General features: G+C 38.5%; 1 long non-coding RNA gene across 3 annotated transcripts in view; it reads left to right on the forward strand.

Moving 5' to 3' along the window:
- The window catches only part of LOC144320773 (uncharacterized), a 44,805-nt gene that overhangs the window by 3,336 nt on the left and 21,681 nt on the right, over window positions 1-19,788 (forward strand). For all 3 annotated transcript variants that reach the window (XR_013386414.1, XR_013386412.1, XR_013386411.1), the window contains exon 2: window positions 14,644-14,803. This is a non-coding gene — a long non-coding RNA (uncharacterized LOC144320773). The remainder of the gene's footprint in view (window positions 1-14,643; window positions 14,804-19,788) is intronic.

Consider the following 19,788-nt stretch of genomic DNA (forward strand, 5'->3'; position numbering starts at 1 on the left):
CATCTGGTCTGCAAAATTTGTGAATAATCTGCTGATAGCCTAATGGGGTTTCATACATAACAAATCACTTTTCTTTTGTTGCTTTTTATATTCTCTATTTTTCACTTTTGACATTCAAATTATGACATGTCTTGGTGTAGATGTCATGAGATTTTTATATTTGAAACTTCCTTTCCTTCCTGGACTTGGATGTGTGTTTTCTTCCCCAGGTTTGGAAACTTTTCAGCCATTATTTCTTCAAATAAATTTTCTATACCTTTCTCTCTCCTCTCCCTTTGGGACCCCTTTAATTTGAACATTATTTTGCTTGATGTTGTCACATAAGTTCTGAAGTTATCTTTACCATTTTAAATTCATTTTTCTGTTTGCTGCTCTGTCTGGGTGAATTTCAATGCTTTGTCTTCCACCTTGAAGACCCCATCTTCTGTTTCATCCAGTCCACTGTTGAAGTTCTCTAGTGTACTTTTCAGTTCATGTATTTTTCAGCTTTGTGACTTGTGTTTGGTACTTTCTCATACTTACTGTTTCTGTTGAAGTTCTCACTGTAATGAAGGAGAGTTGGAAGAAAGACAGGCAAGGAGGGACAAGGGTCCCCTGCCCTAAGAGGAAATCACCCTTAAAAGGATTTTACACCACCCTGGAAGGAGCCATCCACCCTTTCTCACATGAAAGGATAAAGACCGGATTGAGTGACAGGCATATGGAGAGTTAATCAGGTTAAAACAGCCCACACCAAAATGCCTGTAAAACCCCTTAGGCTTAGAAACCTGGTGGCAGCCCTCTTGGGTCCCTTCTCTCTTTGAGAGCTTTGTACTATTGCTCAATAAACTTTGATTTGCTGCCCATCACTCTTCACCTGGTCTACCTTTTCATTCTTTGAAGCCACATGATCAAGAACCACAGGCACTAAAGGAAAATAAATCCTATAACAACTGTATTCATCCATTTTTCTCCCAAGGTGCATGACACCTTTATGACCATCAAATTGAATTCATTACATGTAGATTATTTATCTCCATAACATTGAGTTTTTCTCAAAGTTTTATCTTATTCTCTTGTTTGGAACATATTTCTATTTCCTCATTTTGCTTGACTTTCTGCCTTTCTATATATTTGGCAAAACAACTACTTCTTTCAGTGTTGATGGAGTTGCCATATGTAGGATATGAACTTTCCTTCTCACCCTTGTCCTAATTCTTGGTTGTCTCCTAACCTTTGTGATTGTCTAAATAATCTGAATTATTTTTGATGTGTCCCTATTGTTGAGGGTGTGCCAGGACTTGTCAATGTTCCAAAAAGAGAAATCTAATTTAACACTTAGTTTTTAGGCTAATGGGCAGGCAGATTCTTAGACAGAAGCTTTTAAAGTGTGCAAACATATATAGTCCTGTGGGGTGACAATTGTAAACCCAGCTGGACTCCAGACTGAGAGATCTGAAGGCATCTCTGGGTGACAGTTTCAAAACTCAAGGCTCCAGATAAGTGTATAAGCTCCTTTCTGGGATGTTTGGTAGAGCTGTAGTGAGGTCAAGGGGGTACACAAGGATGGTGTCTCTCTGTTTACATTCCCTGGGAGCACATCTGCAGCCTCTAGAGGTCTGGAAAACCTGAAACTTGTCCATCAGGTTGAAGCTCTGGGGTAAGTAAATAGGCCTTTTTCACAGGAAGACTGCAAAGTGGGTATTCCAGCATCCTGTCTGTGCAGTGCCCTGGGGGTGTTGGCCTGCCAAGAAGTATCTTTGCAATTGTTATATTCCCTTGGAGCACAGGAATGCCAGCCTCCTTGGCCACCAGGCAAACAAGGGACATCCCCTGTGTGGTTTGCACATGCCTACTGGCTTTAGTAGGGCCCCTGGTATATAGAGGAGGAAAGGCATGCTTTCTGAAAGAACAGGAAATGCCTTGAGTGCATGCACTCATGGATTTCAGCAATGCTGCAAGAGAATGCCTTGTCTCAGGCCTTAGGCTGAGGGCAGAAAAATGCCCTGACTGTTCACACTACCCTACCCTAGCCAGGGAGTAAAGAATTGCTGCTACCACCTGCTCTCTCTTGCTTCAGCAAGGCAGTGGACTGTGCTGCTCACCCCCACCCTTCCCAGTGAGGCAGCGGGAAGCTGCTGTGTCTCAGTGTGCCTACCCATGCTATCAGGGTAGGTAGAGAGCACACAAATGGTGTCTGCCAGAGCCTTTGTCTCCAGAGAGGCCCCTGACTCTCCTCTTCCCCTCAGACGGATACCTCAGATGAGCAAATAAATTTCCTTGACATACAGTCTAGACACTTTAAAAATTGGTGCTTTTGAATGTGATCCCAGGATGAGTGAGATTGAATATGAGCTCTTTAGAAAGAAGGAGAATCTGTTTCCTATGGTACTTTGGATTCCTGGAATGTCATCCCCCTTGATTTTCTAAGCCAGGCATCTTTAGGAGCTCAGCTCTCTGGTGAAGATCCCAAGAGTTGAAGTAAGGCATCAACCCCTCACTCTTCCAGAAGAAGCACTTGACTGGTGAGACCCCTCCCTATTGTGTGTTGAGGCACTAGGGGTTGAGTTTTATGTGAAGACCACATCTCTGCCTCTCCTACTTGTTTTGATGAGGTTCTTTTATCTCTATTTGTGGGGAAGCAGTTCATACAAATTTCAGATCTTTTTTCACAGGGAAATGATCTATACATAGCTATAGCTTTGGTGTGTCTATGGGAGGAGATGAGTTCAGGATCTACCTTTGCTGCCATCTTGAATCTCTTTCCAGAATATACTTTTATAGTGTTTTTTTTCAGGCAAGATAGTACATTTCCAAACTATTTCCTCAACATCTAACAGGTATATTATGTAATGGATTTTTCCTCAGGTCATTGCTCAAATCTGTGAAATGGTATTAGTTTTACTCTTCCTGACCTGTTTCAACCTTTAAACATCTCTGAGTTCTAAATGCATGTTGCCTTTCTTTCTAAGATCCTGGGAGGTATGCCCATTTTAAAAGCCTTTATTTATTTATTTATTTATTTATTTATTTACCACTGATATTTACTGTTATGCCTCGGCACAGAGGCTGATTGATGGGGGTGTTGCATGAACATTCCCCCTGCTTGTTAACTACACTTTATGAGAGTAATGTGAGCTTTCTGTTTTTGATAATTTACTATATTCTCCACTGAGGACAAGGTAGGGAGTGAATCTATTGCTGTAAGGCCAAAGCGCATGATTGATAGTATGGATATAAAACAAGCCGAGTCATTGGCCTGTGTGTGTGTAATAGGTTCTGTAAGTGAGGGACAAATGGGAATGATGCAAAGGGAGAGAATTGAAGTGACACTAAGAAATAATCTCTCTATTTTTATCTTCTTAAATGGCACCAGCCTGGATCAAAACATTTCATAGCACATAGAACCAATGAGTCAGAACTCATATTGTAATTACATATCCATTATTCTCATGTGAGCTCTTGGATCATGATTTTTCAGAGATTTTTTTTTTGAGACATTTTTATGGATAGATGGAAAGGTGTTTTTGACAGATATCACTCTGGCAAGTGACTTTGGAGACATAGAAAGCTGGAAAGAGCATTGCTGGAAATTAATTACTTTTTGTGAACCCAGCAGAGAACTGATGTTACAGGAAAACAAGCAACATGAAATCTAGAGAGTGATAGGCACCTACGGGAAGAAGTAAGAGCTCAGCATTACCTTACTCAGGGCAGACACAGACTGAATAAGTTATAAGCTCAAACAAAGATTCAACCAGAAAATTTTAACAAATTGAGCAATGAAACAAACAAGTGCTAGATCATATTCCAAAGAATAAAATAGCTGTCCATGAGTCCATATGAAAAAATAAATAACAAAAATTATTAATAATACAGATACAGATATTCCTGCCTCCAAGAGGTAGAGTTTAATTTCCTTTCCCTTGAGTGTGCGCTGAATTTAGTGATTGGCTTCTAACTAATATAGGTTTGAGAAAAAAAAAAATGTAAATTTTCAGCAAAGAAATCTGGCAGATGCCACATAAACCAACTGATCAAGCTAACATCCCTAATGATTAGTCATGTTGCTGTCATGAATGCCCCATTATAATGCATAAAAAGGGTATTCACCTTTGTGCTATGCTTCCTCCAAGCCATAAGCCCAGCCTAATTATCAGAAAAATCCAAAATGAGAGAACTTCAAAACTGAAAAAGTCATGAAAAGCAAGAAAGGATGGTGCAAGTATCACAGATTGAGGATGACTAAGCTGATACTTAACTAAATTCTCTGCATTATTTTCCTTATTTGGATTCTGAGAGAGACAAAGGACATTAGTGAAAAAACTGGTAAAATCAGAATAAAATCTGTAGTTAACAATGTAGTACCAATGTTCATTTCTTAGTATTAAAGACATACCATGGTTATATAAGATGTTAACATCAAGGAAAGGAACTTCCAGAAGTCATAACTTTTAGCCTTACAATAAGAAAAATCTAGAAAATTGTAAATCAATAGCTTTTCTTGGATTTATTAGAGAATCAAGGCTTCAAGGCTAATTGTCACCCTGACATTTGGAGAGGCAGGCACACACAGAGAGATAGGAACTGAGCCTGGCTTTCCTGCTTCCTTATATCTATCGCAGGCACCACTGCAACCACGAACTAGTAGGGAGACTTAAATGATACTTTTGACAAATTGCTGGAGGCTGGGTGTGACTAGTTGAGAAAATCCTGGAGGCCACAGTCTTGGGGGCTTCCCCAACAGGACCCCTGTAGGTTCTTATGGTGAAGATGGAGAAAGGTGCCTTGGTGGCTGTGGAGGGAGTGGTGAATAAAAGGAGGAGGTAGTGGGGACATAGGAACTATTTGGAAATATATCCAGAGCTTTCTATAGAGCAGAAGCATGCTCTTCAGGAGAAAGAACTTGGCCAGAAGGAGATTCTGATATTTCATCCCAGTCAGGGGAACTTCAGCCCCCTGCATCCTTCCTTGCTCATATGAGGGGATAGGTGGGTGAAACATATCAATAGAGGATAAAGCCTCCAGAAAAAGATTGGGAATGCTGCAGTTAGGGAAAGGAGTAGGGACACAGGGAGAGAGGCATATCCCTGTAGCAGAGTCACAAAAACTTGTGGAGGCCACAGCCCCAGGCAGAGTCCACTATGGCCTGGGATTTATTGGCAGGTTATAGAATGCTTTCTGTCCCTGACAGTCTATGATGATACCTACAGGTCTCCAGTCTAGTTAAAGTAGGTTATAGCCGAAAGAACTGCAAGACATACACACATTTTAGGATTATTTGTTCCAGCTCTGTGAAAAATGTTGATGGTATTTTAATGGGGATTGCATTGAATGTATAGATTGCTCTGGGAAGCATAGACATTTTAACAATATGTTTCTTCCAATCCACGAACATGGAGTCTTTTCCCCTTTCTTTGTGTCTTCCTCAATTTCTTTCATGAGGTCCTCAGTTTTCAGAGTACAGATCCTTTACCTCCTTGGTCAGGTTTATTCCTAGGTATCTTATAGTTTTCAGTGCAATTGTAAATGGGGTTGATTCCTTAATTTCTCTTTCTTTGGTCTCATTATTAGTGTGGGGTAACTGGGTGATGGGTGTTAAGGAGGGGATGTGATGTCATGGGCACTGGGTGTTGTATGCAACTGATGAATCACTTAACTCTATATCTGAAATTAATAATACACTATATGTTAATGAATTGAATTTAAATTTAATTTAATTTAGTTTAGTTAAAAAAAGAATTGCAGGTCAAAGACTGTCTCTGAAGAGGAGTAGTTAGGGAAGCTCCAAAGTCAAGAAGGGAGACAAAAACAAGAACACTAGAGGAATTTGAAACATCTAGCACCCATGTTACCACAAACATTAAACATGGCCCAACTGATAAAGATCAGAAAGTTGGATCTACATAAAGGAGGAGCTTCCAGGGAGGAATGAATGAAGGCAAAATGGAATCCTTGAGTTTGTCAATTCTTAATTGATTTCTAAAAGGAACTCTTCTTATTTTTTTTAATATTTTATTTATTTTAGGGAGAGAGAGAGAATGCATGCATGTAGGAAGGGTAGAGAGAGAGAATCTCAAGTAGACTTATTGCTGAGTGGGGAGCCTGATGTGGGACTTGATCTCACAACCCTGAGATCATGACCTGAGTGGAGAGCAAGAATTCCAGGAGTCCCTGAAAGGTAACTGTTTAAAGTGACAATAGTAACAATGTGTTACCTAGTTATAGCACATGGATAAATGAAATGAATGACAGTGATGTCATAGGGATGAGGGGAAAGGATTGGCAATACTTTGTGATAAGGTCCTTACACCACACATGAAGTGGTGTAATGTTATTGCACAGTGGCCTTACATTATTTATAAATACATACTGTAAACTCTAGGGCAACCACAAAAAACATAAGGAAGGAATTATAAATTCTACCATAAGTTAGGAGCTAAAATAGAAACATTATGGGAAATTGGGAACTTGGCATGGGGAACTGTGTGCATTATTCTGCAACTTTGCTAGTGTTCTAAGACTATCCCTAAAGTAGTAGAAGTTCAATATGTTCTTTTTTTTCTTCAATATGTTCTTTAAGTGTAACTGCTTAGTTATGAAACCATCTCTTAAATAAATTAGTGATGCATCTCTTGACCTCAGTTCTCTAATCAGTTGTTTGAGAGACCTGGAAATCAGGTATTTGGAAAGAGGGATATTATAAATAATAAAGAGAAATACGAATATAAAATGTTACAGTAAGTAGACTGTAGCCTTTCTGTACCATGTAAAAATTAGAGAAAAAAAAAAGCATGTAAAGTTAAAATTTTGCTTAGTAATCAAGTTTTAGTATTTTGTTTTATTTATAAGTGACCTCGGTATCTAAAGAATATTATTAACTCAGTTTAACATAAATTTAAGGTTTTCAGTTACGTAAAGAGCTTGGAAACTATTTTCATACCACAAATCATAAGTACTGTTAAAATAAGGTTGGTTGGAAGAATGGTTTAATTTGGTTAACCATGAAATCACATTTTTAATGATCTGAAACAGCTGGTAGCTACAAAGCTAGTTTATTTAATCAGGAAACTTTTTTTTTTTTTTTTTTTTTTTTAAGGAAACCTTTTTAAGTTTAGGAAGAGCATACCCAAATAGAATAAAAATGTGTGATACTGACAATGTAGCTGTCTTTATTCAACCAACAATATCAAACTAGTCCTTTTTGCCAAAGACTTAACCTAAATTGTGTTAACTTGAATTTTAAAAATCTTTGAGTTAGTTTCTAGAAGATATTCGAAGATATATTTCCCAAATTTCTGGGAATTTCAGAACTGTTTAATTTGTATAAATGTTTATTTATCTTTAAAGCAACAGAATAGAGGTCCTTTTAAGGAATATATGGTGTAATTTTGTAATACCATCCAAAGGTAAGAAACTACTACATACTCACAGACACAAAAACATATAGACAGACTCAAAGTGAGAGCTGCAATTCTAAAAGTTCAGCCACACATCAGACAAAAGCACATGGTTCCTATTTCTAGTTGTGCAAAAGAGCTAGTTATCATCTTTGCCTCCAATATTTGTGGAGAAGATCTTTGAGATTTCCTTTGCATTGATGTGTAATCTTAGGAAGACTGTGGACTAAATTTTGGGCAAAGGACCAAAGAGAGACCCTGTGGCCAATATGAGTGTTTCTGAAACCCATCCAAGTAGCAAAACATCCCACATCATCCTTCCAATGAGCTTCTCAGTCTCAGGTGTTAGCAGCTGTTGTGCTTTAAGTCTGTGAAGCTTCTGTCTCTACAGAAGGCTGAGCAGGGGACAGTGTGTGGTGGTAAAGTAAGAGTTTCTTGGAAAGTGGCTATCTTATTATATTTGTCAGTCAAGAAGTTTCATTGGCTTTGGGAGGTCTGGCTTCTCTCATGAACTTTGATTTTGAGAATACCTGATTCTTTGGTTTGCAATGAGCCTTCTAACAGTGACTTGGGGTCTATTTTTTTTTTAATGGGTCTTCTTGCAACTGTCATTGAATACTCTTTGTTTCCATTAAAGGGAGCTTAGGGGTCTTGACAGGAGCAAAGGAAGGTCAAGTTGTCAGTGAAAGCCATTCAAGGGCAAAGGTACATAGGCATGAGTCAGGGACCTGGAGCGGGAGGCCATTAGGAGAACAGAGAGTATTGGTGTTCCAACTGGAAAATTATTCTCTGTGGCCCTAGGACTAAGCAGAAAACCATGGTGGGTAGTAAGAGGTTGTAGTAAGATAGAAAGAGGTTTGGATAAAGGCATGTCACATGCTGGAAATCTCAAATGCATGTCACCTCTAGAGTTCTCTCTACCTCCCTGGGCTACACAGCCTTTGTTAGAGAAACCGCCTGTAGGGATTCATATTTCTGTTCTCCCACACAGATGGCTAACCTAATACTAGATGTTATACCTTTGCTCTAACTAATTTTTTCTTCTCCTCTTACTTCTGCTCTTAGTGAGCCATTCCACTCCTTTCCTCCTTTCCAATTGTAAATTAAATGAGCTGAACATTGCAAACAGAGGGAGGAATAGAGAACCAGTCTCTTGGTTAATCGTGGCCTCTTTTTATCTGAATCCCATTGTTGCATCTTTCTGCTTTAATGGGATGTGCCGTTAATAAAAAATAAAGTAATGAAGCAAATGAGTCTGAGATGTCTGAATGTCACATAATAAGCAATGAAGGAGGGCTGGTTTCCACAACCATATGACAGCATCACTAGGCCCAGAACACTCTAGACACACATGAGTGGTTTGGGACCACTGGGTCAGGGATAACAATAATTTTATGTGAAGCCCAAATAGATAATGACTATGTGTTCAGGTGAAGAAACTCTCTTTACAATAAACCAATTAAGAGTGCCTGAGGATAGGAACACAAAAGAGAATCACTGTACTTATAGATAAATAGAGAAAGGAAGCTACGGGATACCAACAGATGTCTCTATATCAGTTTAACTTGCAAATTAAAAAAAAATGTGGTTTTAATTTGTTTGTAAACAAAGCAAAGTTTAAAAAAAAATAATCCCTTGAGCCAGGCAAATAATCCTTATTTCATTTCAGTATCATTAGGAACACCAGTAAGATACTCTTGTGTGTCATAATTGATAGACAAGAACACAGTTTAGAAACCCAGATGTATTCATGATATTTAATTGTTATGGAGACATTGAAGACTGTAAACATCTTGATGTGACAAGTTTAATAAACTTATATTTCTCAGTGAGGCAACTATGGAGGTACATTTTTCAGTCCTAACGCAAAGGGTGTGGGAAAGTGACAACCGCTGCACCTCTGGGACTTCTTGCCCCACTTCCCACCACCCAACCCTTCGTTCTGGGGCCATGCTTTCTACAGGTTTCTCCCAGTCAATGACTGGTTGGTGGAGCAGGCCCTCCCTGCCTGATGCAAGATTTTTCCAGTAGATAGCCTTTGCTCTACAGCTCCCCATCAGCCTGGCAGAGGCTGTTTCAGAGCTGCACTGAAGTCTGAGGCTCTTCTTGCCCAATCCTGCCTCATCCCCTATCTCCTTTCTCAGGTGTCAGACCTGCATCTCTTTTGGAATGCTTTCTGCTCCTACTCCTGCTTCTTCATTCTCTGCAGGCATTTCCCTGGCAAATCTCTCATGTGCCTGATTCCATCTTGGCACCTGATCATAGGAGAATGCAAAGTGACTAACTAGGAAAAACAAGGAAGGTTCTCCCTGGGCCCTTCTGGACTCCATTGATCAATAATAAGTGGGTCCTTTTCCAGGAGTGAATGGTGACACTCAACTCAGCTTGCCATTCAAGGCAGGAAAGCAAGGATTGATTTTCACTCCAGATAATGAATGATCCGTTGTAGCTACATATAATAAAACTTGGGAGGCATCTCCAAAGGGCTGGAAATGCTTCATCTGGATTTAACACAGACAAGGCATTGTCGTCCTACAAAACCACACGGATCTAAAAATTGATGGACCCCCCAATTTTTTTTTGATTCTCCATCTCTAGAAAGATCTTAATAGTTATTTTTAGCTTATAATATTGCATTATTCATGTCACGTTAATTCTTCTCAAAGAGTTTAAAATTTGTTTTTATGTGTGGTTTTCCTTCTCTTACAATGCAAATTCAGATTCTAATTAAGAGAATAAACAGGCATCATGTATGTCTCCTTATCCATTCTTTTTTAATACCCTAAGCATTATTTCCTCTCCAACACCATCTGTTTGAGTCTCCTAATCTACGTGAGAACTGTCTTCCCAGGTCTCTAACTTATCAACTAAGAATATTTAGTTACATCACTTAAAAGGAAAGGTTTTGCCTCTTGGAAGAGCTAGAAGCCACTCCCTCTGTCTGCAGCTCCTTCCCTCAGCTGGCCACCTGGCACAGCCCATCTTGTCACTCATGTCTATACAGCCAACCCTCTAGAGGAGACCTCCACTCCAATTCTTCATCACAGGTAGCCCCTTCCTATCTTTTCCTCCTTGGTTTGTCTAAATAAAATTATTTACTTTGTTTGCTGCCTTAGTAATGAAGGAAATGCATATTAAAACATAGAGAGATACCATTTCCCAACCATCAAATTGGACACAATTAAAAAGAGCAACACTATCAACTATAAGTGGTGACATGGATCTCCTGAGTCTTTTAACTGCTCCTAGGGATGCAGACACTTTATCATAGCTTAGTAGATATGAAGATGTGTAAAATTTTGGACACAGTAATTGCACTGAATATACTCTAAAGAAATTCCAGCCCCTATATCCAAAATCCTCTCTAAGAAGATTCAGAGTTATTGTCATTATAATATCAAAAATGGAGTGGGGGAGAACCCAATCCAATCAACTAGAATGGATACATTTGCTTAATATAGTTTTATGATGGGATATAATAAAGCAATGACCATAGACCGCAATGAAACTTTATAAGAGTTAATATTATAAACATGATATTGAGCCAAAAAAGCAAGTCAAAGAATACACACAGTATGATTCCATTTATTTGAAGTTCAAAAACATGCAAATCAGGGGCGCCTGGGTGGCTCAGTTGGTTTAAGCCTTCAGCTCAGGTCATGACCCCTGGGTCATGGAACCCAGCTCTGAGTCGTGCTCCCTGCTCAGTGAGGAGTCTGCTTCTCTCTCTTCCTCTGCCTTTCCCTCTGCTTGTATCCTCTCTTTCTCTCAAATAAATAAATAAATAAAATCTTTTAAAAATATGCAAATCAAAGCAATATCTTATGTAGCAGTATATTTATATCCAATAAACTGTAAAGAGGAACAATGGGAATAATAAACGGGATGAGATTAGAGACAGACCAATAGAGGTCTGCAAAGGCATGCATGAGTTTTCTTTCCTCGGTGGAGTGGTTACGCGTGGGTGTTCATTTATTTTTATTTCTTACATCTTGTGCATAACTTACATCATTTTGCAAGCCTTAAAACGTAAAGCAAAATAATAATGTCAACAAAAAACTGGGGAAAAGTAACATAAACAATAACAGCACCAAAAAATGAGCCCTATCCGCTAGAGGGTATCACACAGGGTACAGAAAACACATTCCAGGGGCTGCTTTATACACCAGAGCCAGAGCTTTGTTTCATAACATCTTAAGGATTTGGTGAGATTTTTAGCTTTTGAAATAGTGGTTCTCTTTTAACTCCCTGTTACCCTGTTCATAACAAACCAAGTACAAATACAAATACCTCTGATAGTTTTTAAACCTAAAATGCAAATAAAAAATTCTATTTCTTCTTTGATACATGCCTTTTGCATCATTTTCTGGAGTTGGACTCTGGTTGTCTCCATACATATGGATCTCATGCCATGATGTGTTCACACCTGATCCCTGGGATGCCGTGGCAAAGCCTCTTAGAACCTGGTGACCCTAACAAACAGACAGAAATACTGAACCCACAGAATTGAAATGGATCAGATCAAATGTATATGGCTTTAGGCCAGTGGCTTTCTGTGTTAACAACCTTGGAGCATATGTACAGTAGCCAGAAAGGGTACTTTTTAAAAAAGATGTAATTGTTTATTTGAGAGAGAGAGAGAGCAAGTGAGTGAGCATGAGTGGGAGGTGCAAAGGGAGAGGGAGAGAGAATCTCAAGTGGACTCTCTGAGTGCAGAGCCCAAAATAGGGCTTGTTTTCGTGACCCTGAGATCACTGTACATATGTTCTGAGTGAATTAATTTTCTTTTCAGTAATGTGTATTTTAGCTCCTTAAAAGTACCTTTTCTGGGGGTGCCTGGGTGGCTCAGTCAGTTAAGCATTTGACTCTTGGTTTTGGCTCAGGTCATGATCTCAGGGTTGGGCGATCAAATCCTATGTCTCTCTGACCATAACACAAGGAGGATTGAAATACATGGAGAAGAGAGATGATTAAAGATGTCTTGAGTTGGAAAATGCCTCAGAGGCCATGCGACCTCCCTCATGACTGAATTGAGACACCAAAGCAGCAGGTAGGGCTAAACCTGACAGATCATTCTGTGCAGATCCCCTTCCCACTGCTCACCTCTTCCATTAGTTATTTATTTTTTCAGTTCACATTTTTATTTGATAGGAAAAGTTGTTCTTACAGCAGAAATTAAAAGCAAACAAACAGACAATCAGAATGTTTTCAGAGGCATGAAGAAATAGGAAGACTGTCTCACAACCTCACTAGGCAAGAAAGGGAAAATTGGTTTCAATCCTTCCCTTCTTCTTCTGGGAGCTCCTCACTCAGATTCTTCCAAGTCCTGAGCCATCAGAACTGCCCCTGGGGCCGCACCCCTCCACACAAGGCTCTGTCCTCCCGGACCTTGAACTCAAGGCACAGATGTACGCTCTCATCCTCATTCCCTTCACCTAAACTTCTCTAAAACCTGGGAACTGGCAAGATTCCCACAGTACCGTCTCTCAACAGGAGCAAAAGAAGGTTGTTTTTGGACCTGCCTGATCATAAAGAACAATGTGTGTTGTTATAATTGGTGATGAACCCACTATTTTAAAAAAACCCACAATAATATATGAGTTGTAAACATCCAACCCAAACTCCTTCAACCTCTTCTTTCAGAAAACCTTTCATAATGATGTGAAAATAAACTATTTTTAAAATCGAATTTACTGGGGTGTTTTTGTTTGTTTTGCTAAATGCATGACCTCATTGTTTATACCTACAAAGGCAGATTTCTTCCTTTTGAATCTGGCCCCTCAGTCAACACCATGATGTACCCTGATGATACACTGACAACCAAGTGTCATTCTTGAAAAAAATGTGGACTTTTCCACTGTTTTCTAGTGCAAGAGTTTTGCAACCAAATTTCTAAAATACAAGGTGTTGTTGGTTTCGTCAATAAACTCTAATAGTTGACCTTAGGTTATGAATATAAATTTTAATTAATCATTAATTGGTTCAGTTTAATCTACTAATATTTAATACTCAGCAGTCCATAAAAAACTAAGCATGTAGTATTATCTATTGCTTTTAGTGTCAATTTTTAGCCAGTCTTGGGGACCCTCTTGGTTCTAGGACAAAGCCACTCTTTGAAAACAAGTGCTCTACCTCGGTATCCATCGAAAGATGAATGGATAAAGAAGATGTGGTTTATGTATACAATGGAATATTACTCAGCCATTAGAAATGACAAATACCCACCATTTGCTTTGACGTGGATGGAACTGGAGGGTATTATGCTGAGTGAAATAAGTCAATCGGAGAAGGACAAACATTATATGGTCTCATTCATTTGGGGAATATAAAAAATAGTGAAAGGGAATAAAGGAGAAAGGAGAAAAAATGAGTGGGAAATATCAGAAAAGGAGACAGAACATGAAAGACTCCTAACTCTGGGAAATGAACTAGGGGTGGTGGAAGGGGAGGTGGGGGTGACTGGGTGATGGGCACTGAGGTGGACACTTGATGGGATGAGCACTGGGTGTCATTCTATATGTTGGCAAATTGAACACCAATAAAAAATAAATTTAAAACAAAAACAAAAAAAAGAAAACAAGTGCTCTAGAACAGTGTTTCTTAAACCTTAGAAGACATTGGAATCCTAGTCTCTAGAGTTTCTGATCCACTAGTTTGGGGGTGGAGACAGGGAATTTGCTTTTCAAATAAAAGATGCAGCCCACTTTGAGAAGTGCTGCTTTATAAAATTCCCTGTTTATTTCCATCCTTATTATTGTGATGCTCTTCACACTGAGTCATTAGAGTCATTCATGATAACATAACTAAAGAGAGATAAGTTACAAGAAATTTCACTCCCTTTAATTGCTTGATTTTAAACTGTACCCTTTGCTAAACTAGTTCTGGTCATAAGAATATAAATCAACCCCTTAACTCTAACAGTCAGTGCATCAAGAATTGAGAATGAACAGTTTGAATGGACAAGATGTCTTTGTGCAAGCCTCAAATAATGAAGATGCCAGGTGCTGCCTTGAGTCTGATGTCATCACGGCAGAATCAGAGCTCACTCATCCCCACAGAGGTTAATGCACTGATGGCTGCTGCTGATAGCATTTTCTCATTAGACCTTACCTGTAATATTGTAATATGCTTGGATAATGACAGGACACTTAAAAATCATCTCACCCTCTCCTGGTGTGACTGATGTCAACTTAATTTGAATATCTGGTTTATCCAAAAATCGTATTGACTTAAAGGATTTCTTTTTTTTTTTTTTTTTCTGTAGGTTCATAGATGAGGATGAGACCTGATCACTCTCCAGGGCCAGTGACTGGCACTCCCTCGCCTAGGCCTTTTGAGCTGTGGGCAAGAGACACCAGGGCCTTACCACGTGGGCCTGTCCATAGGGCAGCTTACAACATGGCAGCTGGCATCTTCCAGAGCAAGTGAGCAAAAGAGGGAGGGCAAGGTGGTTGCCAAGGTCATTTTGTCACCCAATCTTGAAAGTGATCTCTCTATATATGCTTCTGCTATATACTGTTTCTTAGAAGCTGGTTGGTAAGTCTAGCCTATATTTAAAAAGTGGGAGGATTACACAGGGTGGGAATACAAGCAGATAGGGGTCATTGGGATCACCTTAGAGGCTGCCTGCCACAAGTACATTTTTGAAGTGCTCTCTGAATTCACAACATGAGCTAGTCTCCTCAATTTATTCTTCACAACATTTCTTTAGTTAGGTTTAACATTAAACCCACATAACACTGTGACTAGCCTTAATTATTGGCACATTATAATAGTCAATTTTTCTAATTTGGGTAATCCAGTTAAAATTTTTGATTACTTTAAATTTAATAATTCATCTCCTGGTTTTCCTACAGAACTTTTTAAAAAGGATTTATTTATTTTAGAGAGAGAGAGAGGAGAAAGAGAGAGGGGGATAGTGAGAGAGAGAGTGAGAGTGAGAGAGAGAGAGGCAGATGCTACACTGAGCGCAGAGCCCAATGAGGGGCTTGATCCCATCACCCTGAGATCATGACCTGAGCCGAAATCAAGAGTCCACCACTCAAGTGACTGAGCCACCCAGCCAGCCTTAGGATTTGCTTTATATAGAAGATTTTTAAAACTTTTTAAAAGCCAATTTTTTATTAAATGTATATTTTTTAGATCTTAAAGTCAAAGAAAAGCATTGTTCATTTTACTTTAGGATGATTAAATGATCATCAGAAACTTTCTTATAATATGTATTTGCTTATAGAACCTTTCTTTCAAGTTATACAGAGAAAGCTAGAAGAGAATTTTCCAGGAAGATATGTCTGTTCTTTCTTTGTGTACTTGTGTCACTCAGAATACCTCCACTGTCAGGGACATCGCAGGCCCGGTGTAAGACATCAGTCATCTGAATTCATGCTGCTGGCAGTGAGTCCAAAGGAGACGTGGCGTAGGAGACACTCTTGCACTCAAGTGTCTCCTTGACCTCATGAGGCCTCAGTTTCCTCTTTCAGTAAGTAGGGACCTTAGGTTAGTCAAAGTCTTAATACAACACCAAAAACACAAGTGATTAAAGATCAATTTACATTCATAAAAATTCAAATATTTTGAACTTCAAGAACACCATTAATAAGTGAAAAATGAGTCCCAGATGGGGAGAAAAGATTTTCAAAGCATATGTATGATAAATTACATACATCTCAAATATTTTTTAAAAGCTTACAGCTCAGTTATCAGAAGACCAAAATGCAACAAAATATAAGCTAAAATTTTGAATAGACATTTCACCAGAGAAGACGTATATCAAATGGCCAACGAGCACATGGCATGATTATCAATATTATTAGCCATCACAGAAATGCACATGAAAGCCACAAGGAAATGCCACTTCACAATCACAAGGATGGCAAATAATTAAAGAGACAGTCATAAACAAGTGTTGGAAAGGCTGTGGAGAAATTGGAACCCTCATTCATTGCTCATGGGAATATAAAAAGGTGCAGCCACTGTGGAAAACAATCTGTCACTTATTTGAAAATGAAGAGGTAAATTTACTATATAACCCAGCAATTACTTTCCTGAATATCCATCAAGATAAATGAAAATAGGTGTCTGTACAGAGACTTGTGCATGAATGTTCATGGCAGCATGATTCGTAACAGCCCAAAAGTAGAAATAATCCAAATGCCCATCCATGCTGCAACAAAGATGAACCACAAAATATATTATGCTAAGTAAATTTTTAAAAAGCATAGATTGTGAGATTCCATTTATATGAAATGTCCATAAAAGGCAAGCCTATAGAGACAGAAAGTACATTAGTGATTGCTTAGGCTTGGATTGGGAATGAAAACTGAGGGCACATGAGCATGAGGCATCTTTATGTGGTGATGGAAATGTTCTAAAATTGGAATATGGGAGTGGTTGCACAGCTCTACTAATTTACTAGAAATCACTGAATTGTACACTAAAATAGGGTGACTTTAGGATATATATATATATACACCTACTAGCTTTGTATAATATATTAGCTATGTATTTTTGTATGTGGTAAAAAATAAAGATGTAACCTTCAGGATTGCTGTGACAGGTAGACCTTAAGTTCTTGGTATATATGGGGGCTGGTCAATGAATTGCTGTTGTTTTAATTTCTGATTCTGCCATAATTTCAACTTCTTACTTACTATGCAGGACAGTTATCCTAAAACACCAATCCTGTACATGTATTCAAAAAGTGAATGGGGCACCTGGGTGCCTCAGTTAGTTAGGCATCTGGATCTTGATTTTGCCACAGGTCATGATCTTGGGGTTGTGACATCAAGCCCTGCATTAGGCTCCTTACTCAATGGGGAGTCAGCTTGGGATTCCCTCTCTCCCTCTCCTTTTATCCCTCCCCCAATGCTTGATCTCTCTCTCTCTCTCAAATAAATAAATCTTTTAAAAAATAGAGTGCTGACTCACACTTTTTGTCATATTCTTGTACCATTTAGATAATAAATTAATATGGAAATTGTATGATATCATTGCCAACAGATGGAATTATGTCCATGGTTTAGATAAACTTTATCAATGTTTGAGATTATTTTCCCTAAATTCCAATTCATAAAGTATAAGCTCAATCATTTCTGTTAGAAGTTTTCACTTCACAGTGAAGCCAAATTATCTAACAGTATTTGTATCAACCAAATCTTAGGAAGCCTTTTATATTTTTAAAACTTTGATGGTTTTCTTTTATAATGCTCTTGTGAAATATAAAAAAAAAATCCTTTTAGCTTATAGTCTATAATTAGAGATACAACCAGGAAAAGAAATAAAAACTGAAATCCCAATAGCAGAATGAATTTTACAGGCTAATTAGAAACTTTGAGAGCCTCAAATTTTAATTAACACTTTCCATTTGCAAATTAGCTGTAAAAGTGGTTGCATTTTGCTGCCCTTCTCTCTGTAAGAAGTCTACTTTAAATACTGAATGTAAAAAACAAAATGAAAAAAAAAGCAATAATGCAAATATTTTGCTTTCTTTATGTATTCTTGAGCATCTCCTCCAAGCTTCATGCTTGCTTCTTTTCATCATTCATGAATAATCTTCAGCTAGAATGGGGTAAAGCAGTGAGAAAACACCAGTAAAACCAAAGTTCTGGGAACAATTTAAACAAGAACAGTCACGCTAAATAGCTAGAATTTTGTTCCATTGCAGAGTTACTTAGCTCCCTGTTAGACAAAGGCTAGATATCATCACGTTTTTCAGATTTCAGAATAAGCCATAATGGTGTTGGATGCCAACAAGAGCATTCCTGAGTTGATGAAAATCTTCTTTCTGATTTATTTAGATAAATCCTGGGATCATCTGTGATTTTAGGAGGCAAGAAAATATATTCTGAATTTAAAATTAAAAGTTAAAGCATCAAGGAGATATACTATGCAATGGGAAGCAATGGGCAAAATTCAGGTCCATGTGCCCAATTAGGAGCAGGAGACAGAGGAGAGTCAAGGCAGGGAAGGGGTGTCCATGTCCTGCTGACAGAAGGAATACTGATGAAATTAGATCTCAAGCTCCCCCCAGGAGAGGAGGAGGAGACCCTGGGTCTAACAGTAATCCCTACTCTATTACTATCCGCCCCACACCCCACCCCTGCCCTGGCTTATTGCAAGGAAGCTTCCAAAGACATAACTAATGCTGTGACAGTTCACCCTCTCTACTGGGTGGTGGTACTGTCTCCCCGCCACCTTCTCAGTTATTTGTTATTCTATCTGTTTGCTTTCTGGGGGAAATTTTTCACCTCCTTCATCCATGAATTTTCTGCAACCCCATCCATCCCCATGATCCTCACAGGAGGTGTGATACTTTTAGTTGACACCTGACCCCAGGCAGAATGACTGGAATTCTTCCCAAGGAATTTGAAATGGGACTAAAATGTTTCACTTCCCCACTCCCATCTGATTCATCTCCTGAACAAAAACACATAACCTTAGCTGGCCACATTCACTGAAGGAACAAAAAAGCCATTCCAACCAAAGGCTTAGTAATAAAGCACACTTGCAGAAGGAAGCAGAGAAAAGAGAAAGATCTCTTTTGTTCCTTTGTTTTAGGACATTAAAGTTGGATTTCTACAGCTTTTAAAAAAAGATTATTCCTTGACATATTTCTAATGCCAAGATGATGGTTGTGGTAAATGTCCATTGGGACCCCTTGCTTCTTTTTATAGACAGGAAGTGTTCCCTTAAAGTTTAAAAACAGACTGTGTTCTCTTCATCTAAATATTCAAACCAATTTTATTTTGAAGCACATAATTTACTGCTATTGAGCTGTTGTTACACGCCTTCGAACATCGCAGGACAAAGCTCTCAGAAAGTGATTTTTAGACAAATGCCACCTTTCTCAATGACAGGTAATGTTAAAAAAAAAATCACCGGACGTTAAATCTTTTCTTATCAGTTGAATGAAGTCCTGTCTACTTGTCCTTGTTTACCTACACTTGACATATGAATAAGAAATAACTTTTGTTCTGTAACTGGTAAGATCTTTGGAATCTTTGTGCCATAACAAAAACTTACCTCTCCTCGCTGGCATTTGCAGATCACAAAACATTTCATAATTCTGACTATTTACATGTCTGACTTCCATCTTAGACAGGGAAGTGCTGTTATTTATTGGTGTGCACCCCAAAACTAAGTCAGCCATATGAACAAAACCTTAATAAATGTTGTTGAATGAAATGAGTTTGTTCTGGAAATTTTTTCCCTAACATTTTCAAAATTTCTTAAAAATCTGATGTCAACTAAATTTTCCCAAATACTGAACATCATGGAACACTCAAATAATCCTTATTCTCACTTCACCCAGTTTACCATCACATTTTCTATGCTTTTAATTTTTTTTTTCTGGCTCTGTATTTTATTTTTCTTTCCACAGTTGGAAACTTGCATGTTTTAGAAAGACCTG

This window comes from Canis aureus, chromosome 1 (assembly GCF_053574225.1).
Source record: "Canis aureus isolate CA01 chromosome 1, VMU_Caureus_v.1.0, whole genome shotgun sequence".
Taxonomy (NCBI): Eukaryota; Metazoa; Chordata; class Mammalia; order Carnivora; family Canidae; genus Canis; species Canis aureus.